At 40.2% G+C, this 14,848-nt stretch overlaps 1 pseudogene; it reads left to right on the forward strand.

Annotated features, from left to right (window-relative positions):
• Positions 1-324: 324 nt before the first annotated feature.
• LOC130357464 (fragile X messenger ribonucleoprotein 1 homolog) lies at positions 325-12,995 on the forward strand (annotated as a pseudogene).
• Positions 12,996-14,848: the final 1,853 nt, after the last annotated feature.

The following is a 14,848-nucleotide window of genomic DNA, read 5'->3' on the forward strand; positions in this document are numbered from 1 at the left end:
GAAGCGCAAATTGCTCAGTTGTATGAAGAACTCAGAATGAAAACCGAGAGTCTGCAGAAGAAGCTGCTGGAGATGGAGATGCCTCCTCTAAAAGTGTCAGAGTCTGAGCGAAGGGCTCAAGAAACAAAGCAGCTGAAGCAAGTCTCATAAGAAGCTCCGGAGTCTGGATGCAGAGTCCGTGATCAGAAAAATAAAGGCGGTACAGACTTGGATGGTCGGGGCCAGAGAGGCTCACATTACAGTCCAGCCTTTGGTGAGAGAAGGCAGAGGCCTGAAAGGACTACCTTGTTTGCAGCCAGTGTCCAGGGCGTTGCCTTGAGCAACATGAAAAAGGTAGGAGGCTCCAAGGAAGTCTTTGGAACACCAGTTGTGAAGAACAGTTTCTATAAAGTGAAGCTGAAAGTTCCTGAAGACTTACAGCAGATGTGCGTAAAGGAATCGGCTCATAAAGACTTTTCAAAGGCAGTGGAAGCCTTTTCGGTGTCTTATGACTCAGAGAATACCCAGCTGGTCATCTTGTCTAACAATAAAGTTACCATTAAGAGGGTGAACATGTTGGGTAACATACATTTCCGAAGTCTTCGGACAAAATTGTCTGTGATATCGAGAATCAAAGAAGCCAGAAAGAATCTGGAAAGCTTAGGTCTGTCAGTGTCTAGATTCCATGTGCAATTTGATGTACGAAAAGACTTGATGCGCTCAGAAATCGGCACTCGTGGCACAAATATACAACAAGCAAGGAGAATCCCTGGGGTGACTGCTGTTGTTCTTGATAAAGATACATGTGCGTGTCATGTGTATGGTGAGAACCAAGATGCTGTGAAGAAGTTACCTGAAGTTGGCTGAAGAGGTAATTTGGGTTCCCCGAAATTTGGTGGGAAAAGTCATTGGGAAGAAAGGAAGGCACATTCAGAAGGTTGTTGACCAGTCAGCGGTTGTTAGAGTGAGAGTTGAGAGTGATAAGAAGAGCTCCCAAGATGAGGGAATGGTCCCCTTTGTATTCCTGGGCACAAAGGACAGTGTTACTAAAGCAACCATTCTACTGGACTACCACCTCAAAAGGTTGAAGAAAGTGGACCAACTTCAGCTAACTCAACCAAAGAGAAAGACAAATGCATGGTCGTGTGTGCACTGTCTTTTGAAGACAAGTGCTCATCCCTGGTGGTCTGAGCAGAGGGGGGGGGGGGTATGTGACAGTGTGGCACGGAAAGGGTGCATTTCCCACACTGATCCTGCAGAAATATCCTTCTGTGGACTTATCAATGAGGCAGCAGAAAGGGGAAGGGTCCTTAAAAGCAAGAGAAACAGAATAATCTGGGCTCTCCCCTAGACAGAAGTGGCTGTTAGAGGGGGGAGACACCGAGTCCAGTGCCAGGCGGGCACAGCAAGGACTGCTGAGGACACAAGCGTAGACTCCCGGAGTGAGAGACGCGGCTCCTGTAACATATAGCAGGTGGCTGTATGAATGGGACTTTATGTTCAAATGTGAACTGTGTCTTATAAGGCTGCAGGACTTATTGTGTTTAAACTGGCTGGGAAAAGCCTATCAGTTATTAGTCAGGGCATGCTACATGTGTAGTGAGTGGCTAGACGGCCTAGGAGTTATTTTTATGTTTTGTTTATTTTGTTTATCCTGCACCCCATTTTGTAAACCTGGCGAGGAGCCAAAATTGCAGAAAGGACTCGCTGTTTGCCGGTTTATTGTGGAAAAACGTGTCCTTTGGCTACGACAAAGGACGATCCCAGAGTGAAACCCTTTACAATATATACATTTATTATTATTAAAGATAGACTTTAGGAGAGGCGACTAGGGGCTGTCCCACCTGAGGAACCCTACCTGAACGTAGTTACTGTGACTTTGGTGACCTCTACACTAGGTACGGTATGCAATACGGTACCGAGACACCACATGAACTTCTCTCCTTTTTATCTGCTTTCAGGTGGGAATTTTATATTGCTCACATCTGTTTTTTCTTTTTTATACTTTATTCACACAATGCATTTCTGGGTATAAACGACCCTTTCATCAGGCTTGATATAAAAGCAATGAGGTGCAGAGGTTATATACATACAAACAAAGACACCATGACATCATCACCAGAAGTGATGTATCGGAACAGGTAAAAAGCATCATATTACTGTATTAAAATATGAAGTTAAATAGCAAGAATAATTACTGTATATATTTGAGTATAAGCCGACCCGAATATAAGCCGAGGCCCCTAATTTTACCCCAAAATCCCAGGAAAAGTTATTGACTCAAGTATAAGCCTAGGGTGGGAAATACATCATCCCCCCTGTCATCATCCAGACCCCGTCATTAACACCCTCATCATCATCACCGCCTGTCATCATCCCCTTGTCATCATCCCACACCCCCCTTCATCATCCCCTTGTCATCATCCCACACCCCCCCTTCATCATCCCCTTGTCATCATCCCACACCCCCCTTCATCATCCCCTTGTCATCATCCCACACACCCCCTTCATCATCCCCTTGTCATCATCCCACACCCCCCCCCTTCATCATCCCCTTGTCATCATCCCACCCCCCCCTTCATCATCCCCTTGTCATCATCCCACCCCCCCCCTTCATCATCCCCTTGTCATCATCCCACACACCCCCTTCATCATCCCCCTGTCATCACCCCCCTGTCATCATCCCACACCACCCCCTTCATCATCCCCTTGTCATAATCCCACCCCCCTTCATCATCCCCTTGTCATCATCCCACACCCCCCCCCCCTTCATCATCCCCTTGTCATCATCCCACACCCCCTTCATCATCCCCTTGTCATAATCCCACCCCCCCTTCATCATCCCCTTGTCATCAACCCACACCCCCTCTTCATCATCCCCTTGTTATCATCACCACATGTCATCAGCCCCCCCCCCCCCCACCTTCATCATCACCGTTTGTCAATGTCTGATACAGTGGTCTTCAACCTGCGGACCTCCAGATGCCTGGGCTTGCTGGGAGTTGTAGTTTTGAAACATTTGGAGGTCCGCAGGTTGAAGACCACTGAGGGCGGAGAGTTCACTCGAGTATAGGCCGAGGGGGGTGTTTTCAGCACGAAAATTCGTGCTGAAAAACTCGGCTTATACTCGAGTATATACGGTATAGGATATATCCAAAAATTAGACCTTATAAAATTGAACTAGTTATACCTAAAAGAATTATAAAAATTATAGATTTCTTTTTATAATTTCAGGTATAACTAGTTCACTTTTATAAGGTCTCATTTTTGGATGTATACTATAATTATTCTTGCTATTTAACTACATATTTTAATACAGTAATATGATGCTTTTTACCTGTTCCAATACATCACTTCTGGTGATGATGTCATGGTGTCTTTGTATGTATATAACCTCTGCACCTCATTGCTTTTATATCAAGCCTGATGAAAGGGTCATTTATACCCAGAAACGCCTTGTGTAAATAAAATATACAAAAGAAAACTCTTTGGTTTTATACCTTGCTTGTTCCAAGTACCGACCTCCTCCAGCTTTCCATCTCCGGTTTCTTCTAAAAATGCCTTATGGGTGTGTAAGCATCAGAACTGGACGATGGAGCAGTGGAAAAAGGTAACTTGATCTAAGAAATGCCCTTTTCTTTTACATTGTTAACAATTAGATTCATATATGTTGCGCACATGAAAAACATATGGCTCTAGAATACATGATAGGCAGAATACAACCAATTTTGTCTCAGGTAACCTTCAGTAGGCATAGCCATCTAAGGACAAGTTACATGTATTTTCTGGGTTTAATCAAACATTAAGAATGTCATGTATTTCTAACTGTGTTTAACATAATTACACATTTAAAATCATTGAGAGTTAATGTGGTACAGCCATCTAAAGACAAGTTTTGTGTATTTTCTGGGTTTAATAAAAAAATTGCATTTGGAGCTGGGTTTAACATAAATATGCATTTCTAGCATTAAGAGTGAGAGTTGACAAGTAGGTGAATGGCAAATTACCACCAAAATAAAAAAAACAACCTCAAAATCTATCCTCAAACCTTTTTCAATAAAAAAAAATAGGTCTGGAAAAGGACTTTTTGGATAGGGTAGAGGAAAGAGCAGCTGTGCGAATGTTTTGAGGCTTATGTCATTGCTGGTTCGCAGAGAACCTATTCACAACAAACCAAACTTTTTTGGAAAGTTTGGTGAACCCACAGAACCAAACTGAAATATACTTCTTAACCAAACTGGCTGAGGAGTATATTTTTATATTGAATATGTCAAAAGATGTTGAAGTTTCAGTTCCGAATGTAACTAATGCATTCGTCATCAGGTTTTGTGACATGTTGATAGTAACCACATTTTCCCCAACCAAACACCTCTGCCACATGACATTTTCCCTCTATTGTCCATGTGGAATTATAATTGGCACTTGTAGTGCTACATTTTCCATATGCTGCCTTGGAAACAATGCCTAAAGGCAAGTGAAGTAATTCCCTATTATACAGACAGTCACACACTTCCACCCTGGGGTGTAGTGTTATATGCTTGCTAGGTTAAGCAAGTCACAATCCTTCTCTTAGTTTTATAAGTTTCTTCTAAGCTTTTTATTTATTTTTGAGATAACTTGGTTATGTTTTCTTCATTGATATAACATGTATGAATTGTTGTGTGTTCAGGAAAGTTAAACTTTCAATAGACTACAGCTGATCAGTTGGGGACGCAGCAGTGGGACACCCTGTCATGACCTTAATGACCTAAACTGGGCTATCAATAAGGGATTGTCTGAGGTGTACTACCCCTTTAATATCCCCTTCTAAATGCTTTAAATCATATGTTCCTAAATCTGCTTTATTATCACTGGCAACCAAGTATATAATTATGTATAGGGCACATGACCACCCTCTCCCACCCGCTACATACCTAATACTACCCTCAAGTATTTCACTGGGATCCCTATTCCAATGCAGTCCTCTACTTTACAGTATATAGCTCTATAAATTGACCTGTGAAAAAATGTTGACCAGACAGAATATGTATTTCTGAGTAAATAGGAGATTTCATGTGGTAAGTAGACGAATCCTTCATTGATATCACAAGACTTGTTCTTCTAGTTGGATAAGTCGTGGTTATTATTCCTGTGAGCTGAGATGTATATCAAGAATGACTTCTGCAATTCATAATCGGATCACATTGTACTCATTACTATCAGTTGTGTATGTAAGTGTAAATTATTGCCTCTGTGTGATTGTGCTGCCACATTCATAGATATACAGTGTAAATATATGTATGAATATGTATAGACCAGTTTTTACCATAGAGGTTAACTGGGCATGTGCCGAGACACTACAGTAGTAACCAGTTTTCTTTTATTTGCTATTCTGCAAGTATATAATTTCTTTAATCAAGTATTAAACAGGGTGTTGGGTAAAATACATACTAGGATACAGTTATTATTCTGTGGTGTATTATATTATATTAAATTATTCATTACATTTACTTTTTTTATATATATTTTTATTACATCATTTTAAAGTGGACCTCTATTAATAGATAGGACTGGTCATCAGGAACATACTTTTCTTTAATCTCCATTATCTGCATAGTCAATACCAGTGCCAAGATATAATAATAATAATTATTATTATTATTATGCAAATTAGGTTGAAAAGTCCAGAGGGCATTCCCCTGCACAGCAAGAGCCCAAGTAAGTCCAGCCCATGTCGTCTTTAGTTTGTGGCTGTTCAAAAAAAAATAAAACAGGGTAGGCAGATGCAAGCAGCCCAGTGGGCGGTAATAAACAGGACACGGTTTGTACAAGGGAACACCCCTTGGGCTACTGAGCTTCATCTACATAATAACAAAAAGGCTTTTATTTTGGTGCTGGAAAGGTCTATGGAGATAACAAAAAAAAAAAAGGTATGTCAAGAATCCTAAAGACTAGCCCTATCTAGCCAAGGGCTAATTTATGCCCATGTTCTTCTTCTGACTGGTCCACTTTAAAGGAGTAGTCTGGCGTGCACTTTTCATATTTTATCCGGTCCGGGCTGCAAAAAAAAAAATAAGAAAACAAACTTTCTCTTACCTGCCAACGTGCCCCAGGAGCTCCAGTACAGGTGTTCGGTCGCCAGGGCTGTTTGCTTCTTACTTCCTTTTAGCCCGACACATCACACGGAGCTTCAGCCTATCACCAGCCAGTAATAGGCTAAATCTCCGTGTGATGTGCCGGGCTAACAGGAAGTAAGAAGCAAACAGCCCGGCGACCGAACACCTGTACCGGAGCTCCTAGGGCGCATTGGCAGGTAAGAGAAAGTTTGTTTTCTTTTTTTAACATTCATTTTTATTGATTCCTATATGCTCCCTGATAGATATGAAATGGGATTAAGCATCCCAAATAGGACAGTGTCAGACTTTGGGGACTGCTACATGTCAGCAGAGCTATTTTGTTGTTGCTCCTGCAACCCAGGAGACTGCAAGAAAGTGTATTTTTTGGTGTGAGAATCAAAGGTACGGAGCTGTAGGCACTCTTTCTCCAGGTAAGACAATACTTATAATTCCAATGGTAAATAAAAATGGATAATGAGCTTCTCATGATTTTAGAATCTTTTTGGCCAGTCACATTATCTATCATAAAATGTAACATGTATAAAAAAGTATACCATATCTCCCCGGTCTTGCATTGCACTAAATGCTGAGCTGTACTCTCCGGTTACCAAATGTTCTAGAAAAGATCAAAATAAAAACAGCAGGGTGTGTTTTGTACCCATTGTCCCATCATTGTGTATATCTTTGCTTGTGACCTGTGTCTGTGTGTGCTCGTACATGTGTCCCAGCCACCTGATTTCCCAAATCCTCTTATGACGCTCACCCGGATAGGTTACACCATTCAACGTGCTATGGGAAAACTTTCCCACCCCTGGGGTTACTGCACTTTCTCATCGCATACAGGTATCACTGCAGATTTTCCAATGTTGTTTGGAAAACACCTGTTCAGACAGTCAAGAGCTGAAAATAATACAGTAAAGCCGGCTCATAAACCATATCATTGTTTATAAATAGCGGACACAGGATGTTTAGTGTTCTGGGAAAATATTAACTCAGAGTGTACTGTAATGTTCACTAAGTATAAACAAAACTATTTCCATCAAAGGTTAAAAACCACCAGAAAAGTATAGTCTTTTTTTGTTGTTTTCCAAAAATGACAACCTATGACTGCTGGTAATTATTTTTGGCATGTCAATTAATAATCCTAAAAGATGGTAATGGCAGCTATTAAATATTATCGCTGAGGGAATACAAGGTGTGAAGAAACAGAAGTGAATAGAATTTTCAACAATGTGATTGAAAAGGATGACTCAGGGACTCATATTATGGGTAAGACCTTAGTGGAAGGTGGAAAAAAGCTGAATCAAAAGGCCTCTTTCACTAAATATTATAAAATATCATTGTTTCATTACTGTGACCTTCCAGACAGGGGTATATCATCTGTAAGTCCCATTTCCCTCCTGGCATAACACTAAGTCCATGAATGCCTCTTGATATTCCAAGGACAATGATATGTCTGATGTGTTGACATAAATGAAAGTCCATCAGCTATAATACAAGTTTCTGAAATGTTTATCTGAACAGTTTCTGTAGCTGGTAAGAGGGATCTTGGAATCACATGCCTCCTAATATCATGCCTTACACTTTTAAACAAAGTAAAATAAAGAAACACCCCGGATGAAGCGATAAGCGAAACGTTGGGTTCGGCGGGAAGCTAGGTATGCTATCTTCCACAGGCTTAATCTTAGGTCTGTATTATGCTTATACAAAGTTTTTGATAGCATGTATCATGATCAAATGCACTTCATCACTAGCATTATTGTTCACTGGTGACCCCGATGGAGATCATTTTTTGATCCCTGATCTTTGTTTATGGGTTTTTTTTTTTTGCCTAACTACCATCTGTTAATTTCTGGTCCATCTGACCATTATCTTTGGAACTACTCTGTGATTTTAACTTGTTCTTATATTGTAATGTCAAGTATGTGTTCAATTTTGTACTAATAAAATATGAATAGCTTTGACCCATTTAAATGCATTGTTTCCTTAGTGTTTTGATAATTATAGTGTTGGGTCACTGTGACCTTTAGGAGGTTTCTTGTATATAAAGTAAAATAAAGAAAAAAGTTGGGCACACAATTTCATGTGTCACACAAGTTATTTTCAGTACAATGTAAAGCCCTTGTGTAAAGTTGGACTTAAAAGGGGAACTCCGGTGGAAACAAGTAAAAACAAATGTTTTCAAATCAACTGGTGCCAGAATGTTAAACAGATGTGTAAATAACTTCTATTTAAAAATCTTAATCCTTCCAGTACTTATCAGCTGCTGTATACTACAGAGAAAATTGTGTAGTTCTTTTCAGTCTGACCACAGGGCTCTCTGCTGACACCTCTGTCCATGTCAGAAACTGTCCAGAGTCCAGAGTAGAAGTATGTCCTCAAAGTAAACCTATTCTGCTCTGGACAGTTCCTGACAAGGACTATTATATCTACTGTTTTTATTGTTTCATTTTACTTTTATTCAAGAAATGGTCCTGCAAAGGATCTCTTACTTTAACCTGGACTTTGTCTTCATCTTCAAGAGTCGCAGCGCCGGTATTCAAGGGTTCCCTTTTACTCCTCCTCATCCCATTTACAGGATAACCTGGGTCGATTCCTGCAACCCACTGGCTTTGCAGCAACTCACTACTGATGGTACCCCGTTACATAGGGGTTATATGCCTGTTATTTCTACCTTGAGGTGAGCGGCCATCTATAAGCCCCGTGGGGACATCCCCCACTCCCCGCACCTCCCACGTATATCCTGCGGTATTACATGAGGCACCGCTTGTCGGTCCTTTTTCCTTTTTTCTATTTCTCTATAGGTTCTTCACTACAGGCCGTTCGCAGTAACGGACCAGAGGAGTCGTCTATGGCCGAGGCGACCATGAACATGCCCCCCCCCCCCCTCTTGCCGCGATGGATGTAAAAAAACACAAGACTCAACAGAAGATCTATGCTATTTGACACTATGGTTCCCCAAGTAGCGCACAATGGAACTGAGAGCTTAACCCCCACTAATGCAGGTACTGTGCTTGTAAATGAATTTGACCATATGAAACCCCTGTTTTTTTACTTGGAAAAACTATCTATTGAGGAGACTCATCATCAACTGGACAGTGCCTTTCTAAAAAATGTACCTGACAGAACATCTGGTCCCTAGAGGACTAAGATTAAGACCAATTGCATCTTTTAAAGAGGACTTGGTGTTTTTCAACAAATGGGAGTGTGCTCTGAACACATGTTCGGTCACACTACTGCAACTACTGTCAGAAAAAAGAGACTCTATGGTTGAATGTGTGTCCGATAAGATTGATGCCTGTATATTTGCATTGTCTAAATTCCAGAATCTACCTGAATATACTAGGTGGCAGACATCACATATGTAAAAACACAGAAAGCAAAAAAAGAAATAGTACAGAAGAAAATTAATAAATTAAAGAGAGATAGGGATGATTACCATCATAACAACATCAAATATTGGCTAAAACCTGAAAAATCCCCAAACAATGGCCAGGCCTCTAACAGAACCACCATTAAGCATTACAAACCCACCAACACTAGGACCTACAGACAGTCATTCAAACCCAACTTCAAACCCCACCATAACAATAACCGCAGGCCCTCCAACCATAACACACTATCTGGTCAGACCACTTCATGTTCTTACGCTACCAACCGCAATAAACCATCCACCCAGGCTCAGTTAGATGTACATCAACAACTTAATAGCAACCAACCGTTACATGTACAGACTAACACTGCCATGATACCTACCATAAACCCCACACGGTCTACCTCACCCACCACTCTACCTCCATATATATGTCTACCGCAAGAACTGATTGATTTTGTTCAAACTAGTTCACATTCTCTCCATCCCTTCTCCTCCAACACAGCTGGCCAACCCAGGCTGTTTTTCTGAAACAGAAGATTGTTCCATCTTGGAGGACTCTCTCCTTACCATTCATGTCAACACACCACCATTAGACAATAACCCAATCTTGGGACATCAGTTTTTCACTCCTTTAGAAAACCCTCCTCCCCACCCCACCCACATCTCTTTTTCCTCTGCCCCTTTGCTTGACCAGTCTGCCCCCTACATCAACCATAACTCAGAGGGTACACAAAACACCACCTCCATAGGTACCCCACACCACCCTAGAAACAGTGGACATTGACCCCCCCCCCCCCCACTAGGATTAAAAATAAAAGAGTGAGACAACAGGGGTGCAGGGGAGGTTGGAAGAGAAAAGAGAGAAGACAAATGAAAAAAAAAAAGTACAAGACCAACAAAGACACACAGATATAGAGTGTATTAAAATCTTTAATCTTTCCACATATGCCCTGAATGACATTGAAATGAGTATATTAAAAAGAGGCCTCTCCTTTTGCCCCACAGGTAACTCCGATAGTTTTAACCTCTTTTTGGACCTCAACAATTTTATCAGGAAACTGACTGTTAAAAGGTTGTTTAACATTAACCCCTTAAGGACGCAGGACGTAAATGTACGTCCTGGTGAGGTGGTACTTAACGCACCAGGACGTACATTTACGTCCTAAGCATAACCGCGGGCATCGGAGCGATGCCCGTGTCATGCGCGGCTGATCCCGGCTGCTAATCGCAGCCAGGGACCCGCCGGCAATGGCCGACGCCCGCGATCTCGCGGGCGTCCGCCATTAACCCCTCAGGTGCCGGGATCAATACAGATCCCGGCATCTGCGGGAGTTCGCGATTAAAATGAACGATCGGATCGCCCGCAGCGCTGCTGCGGGGATCCGATCATTCATAACGCCGCACGGAGGTCCCCTCACCTTCCTCCGTGCGGCTCCCGGCGTCTCCTGCTCTGGTCTGTGATCGAGCAGACCAGAGCAGGAGATGACCGATAATACTGATCTGTTCTATGTCCTATACATAGAACAGATCAGTATTAGCAATCATGGTATTGCTATGAATAGTCCCCTATGGGGACTATTCAAGTGTAAAAAAAAATGTAAAAAAATGTAAAAGTAAAAGTAAAAAAAAACTGAAAAATCCCCTCCCCCAATAAAAAAGTAAAACGTCCGTTTTTTCCTATTTTACCCCCAAAAAGCGTAAAAAACATTTTTTATAGACATATTTGGTATCGCCGCGTGCGTAAATGTCCGAACTATTAAAATAAAATGTTAATGATCCCGTACGGTGAACGGCGTGAACGAAAAAAATTTTAAAAAGTCCAAAATTCCTACTTTTTTAATACATTTTATTAAAAAAAAAATTATAAAAAATGTATTAAAAGTTTTTTATATACAAATGTGGTATCAAAAAAAAGTACAGATCATGGCGCATAAAATGAGCCCCCATACCGCCGCTTATACTGAAAAATAAAAAAGTTATAGGTCATCAAAATAAAGGGATTATAAACGTACTAATTTGGTTAAAAAGTTTGTGATTTTTTTTAAGCGCAACAATAATATAAAAGTATATAATAATGGGTATCATTTTAATCGTATTGACCCTCAGAATAAAGAACACACGTCATTTTTACCAGAAATTGTACGGCGTGAAAACAAAACCTTCCAAAATTAGCAAAATTGCGTTTTCGTTTTAATTTCCCCACAAAAATAGTGTTTTTTGGTTGCGCCATACATTTTATGATATAATGAGTGATGTCATTACAAAGGACAACTGGTCACGCAAAAAATAAGCCCTCATACTAGTCTGTGGATGAAAATATAAAAGAGTTATGATTTTTAGAAGGCGAGGAGGAAAAAATGAAAACGTAAAAATTAAATTGTCTGAGTCCTTAAGGCCAAAATGGGCTGAGTCCTTAAGGGGTTAAAGGAGAACAGGATGGAGATGGTATCCTGACTACTATGACCAATGTATCTTCATCCCCCCAGTCGAGTGGACCCCCCCCCCCCATACATTCCACCCCCTACAGTCCTGAGAGAATTTTCTAGATACCTTTCAAAGTATAGTGTCTAAAGACCTGGAGCATCTAACTAAGACCAATATCATATTCTCCAATAATATGTCCTCGATAGAACATCGTTCACTAAAAGAGTTGGCTAATAATAAAAATATTGTGATTCGGCCAGCGGATAAGGGAAGAGGGATGGTAGTCCTAAACACTAGTGATTATATCAAAGAGGCCAATCAACTACTATCCACCTCCAAATATTACTCCATTTTATCCAGTGAACCCATCAAGAAATTTTCAGATGAACTAAAAGCATTGGTACAGGAGGGTTTTACATCAGGTGTCCTCAATAAACATGAAAAAAACTGTAAAATTGATAGAAGAACCTGCTACACCTATATTCTACTATTTACCCATGGTTCACAAAAACATTACCAATCCACCAGGTCGCCCGATAGTGTCGGGAATAGGCTTCGTCACCTCTAACCTATCCCACTATCTAGACCTGGTGCTGCACAAATATGTTTTTAATTTAACATCATATTTTAAAGACACAACTGATTTTATCTCTTCAATTTTAAAAGCAGAGTGGAAACAAGAATACCTACTGGTCACCATGGACATCACATCGTTATATAAGGTCAGACATTCCCTCGATACAGCAGGATTTTATTGAAAAAGGTCTTAGATTTGTTTTAACTCATAATTATTTTACATTTTTAGACCTTATTTATGCCCAACACACGAGCACCGCCATGGGGTATCAAGTGGCGCCTGGTTTTGCCAATCTGTTTGTAGGTTTATTTGAAGAGACTGTCATTTACCCTCACTATCTTTTTAAGAACTGTGTTTTTACATACGTTTTACCGATGACATATTTTTTATTTGGAAGGGGACACCGGTTTTATTGGAGGAATTTTTATTATATCTTAACGACAATAACTGGGGCTTGAATTTTACACAGAATGTGTTCAAGGATGAAGCTGAGTTTTTAGAGGTTATCGTATTTCATAATGGCCAAGACTCTCTTAATACCTAGACGTTTTTTTTTAAAGTAGACAGTAATAGCTACCTTGATTTTACGAGTTCTAATGACAAGAAATGGCTTGTCAATATGCCCTATGGCCAATTTAAACGGATTAGACGAAACTGTTCATCTTTTAAAGATTTTGAAGAGAAGAGTTCTATTTTAAAGAAAAGTTTTAAAGCTAAGAAATACCCCAAAACCATTGTGGACTCATCTTTCAAGAGGGCTAGTATTTTAACTCAAGCTGAGTGTCTGACCAAATGTACGGACAAGAGTGATACTAAGAAAGACTGGTCTACGAATTTTATTACCACCTTCACGAGAGAGCATAGACATATCAAGAATATTTTACATAAACATTGACCCATCCTCTTGAATGACCCTTTTCTATGCGATATCCTTCCTAAGAGACCTGGAGTCACTTTTAGAAGGGGCAAAACCCTTCTGAACATAGTAGCCCCTAGCCAATTAAAAACTACTAAAACATCTAATATCGACAACTTCATTTCTGTGCCGGATCATACAGATGTGGCCTTTCTAGATGCAAGTGCTGTGTCAGTATGAATTACCGTGCCAAAACATTTGCCTCTAAAACCATAGGAGACATGTTTCAGACTAAAACAGTATTAAATTGTTCTACCCAATATGTGGTGTACCTTCTTGATTGTCAGTGGAGAGTCCTATATGGGGGTAGGACTATTAGATGTCACTAAACACAAAAACAATTCTGCTAATGATTTCTTACTGCATAGTGTGTCCTGCCATATTACACAACATCATAATAATGATTTTGGATGTATCTCAGTAACCCCTACTGAAAACATCCCCAGAGACAATCCTCAAAGATTTAGCACCCTACGGAGACACGAAAACTATTGGATTTACAAACTGCAAACACTTACCCCTTCTGGTCTAGAAGAAATTATTGAGAGTTCCCTGTAATTTTTTACTTTTATCTTATTCTGAACAGACAACAGTAGCAGATTATAATATTATTTGTATGATATTTGATCAGATTAATACAAATAACAAACAAGGTTATAGTATATATTTGTGTATGTACATGTATTCTTCCTGATAGGTTTTTAGATATATATCTTAGTGTTTTTTATATTGTTTATTTTACATATTTTATTCCTCAGTCTTATTTACCATGTGGTTCTTATGTGTATATGTGGTCATCACTTTGCATATCTTATTGTAATTTTTATACATCCATTTTATATATATATATTATTTTTTATATATATATATATATATACACCTTTTGTATTCATTTTCATACACCCTTGACATATATGCCTTGTTATATCTTTAGGCCCCTATACAGTACTGTAGGTGCTATATATATCCCGTTTTGATTTCTCCCTGCTGTTGCACACACCATAGGCATACCCTGTAATGGCCCCTATATACCTTAATAATAGACCTATGTGTCATACAACCTATTCTGATTACCTCCTATATGTGGCATGGAACCTATTCTGATTACCTATTCTGGCATATAACCTATTCTGATTACTCTCAATATACTTTTCTATTGCCTATAGCACATATGCTCAAACGGCTCCTATACCCCCCATCCTAATATGCGAGCGGCGAGCGGATTGCTTCTGTGACTCGCTCCCCGCTCACGACACACGTGATCTATGTGCTTAGCGATGCGTCCCTGGTTACCAAGCCAGGGCGCTCGCTCCGTTCTTCACTGTTGCTGAGCGTGATCGTGCTCTGTCAGCTGTTTCTTACAGGCGCGATCGTCCTGTTAACATGTTTAAAAGCACCGCTGTGGTCTACTTCCGGGACCGCGGCGTTTGCTTGTAAACGTCACTGACAATTTTATATAATAATACCCATGTTTCTGCTAC

Source organism: Hyla sarda, chromosome 2 (genome assembly GCF_029499605.1).
Source record: "Hyla sarda isolate aHylSar1 chromosome 2, aHylSar1.hap1, whole genome shotgun sequence".
Classification (NCBI taxonomy): domain Eukaryota; kingdom Metazoa; phylum Chordata; class Amphibia; order Anura; family Hylidae; genus Hyla; species Hyla sarda.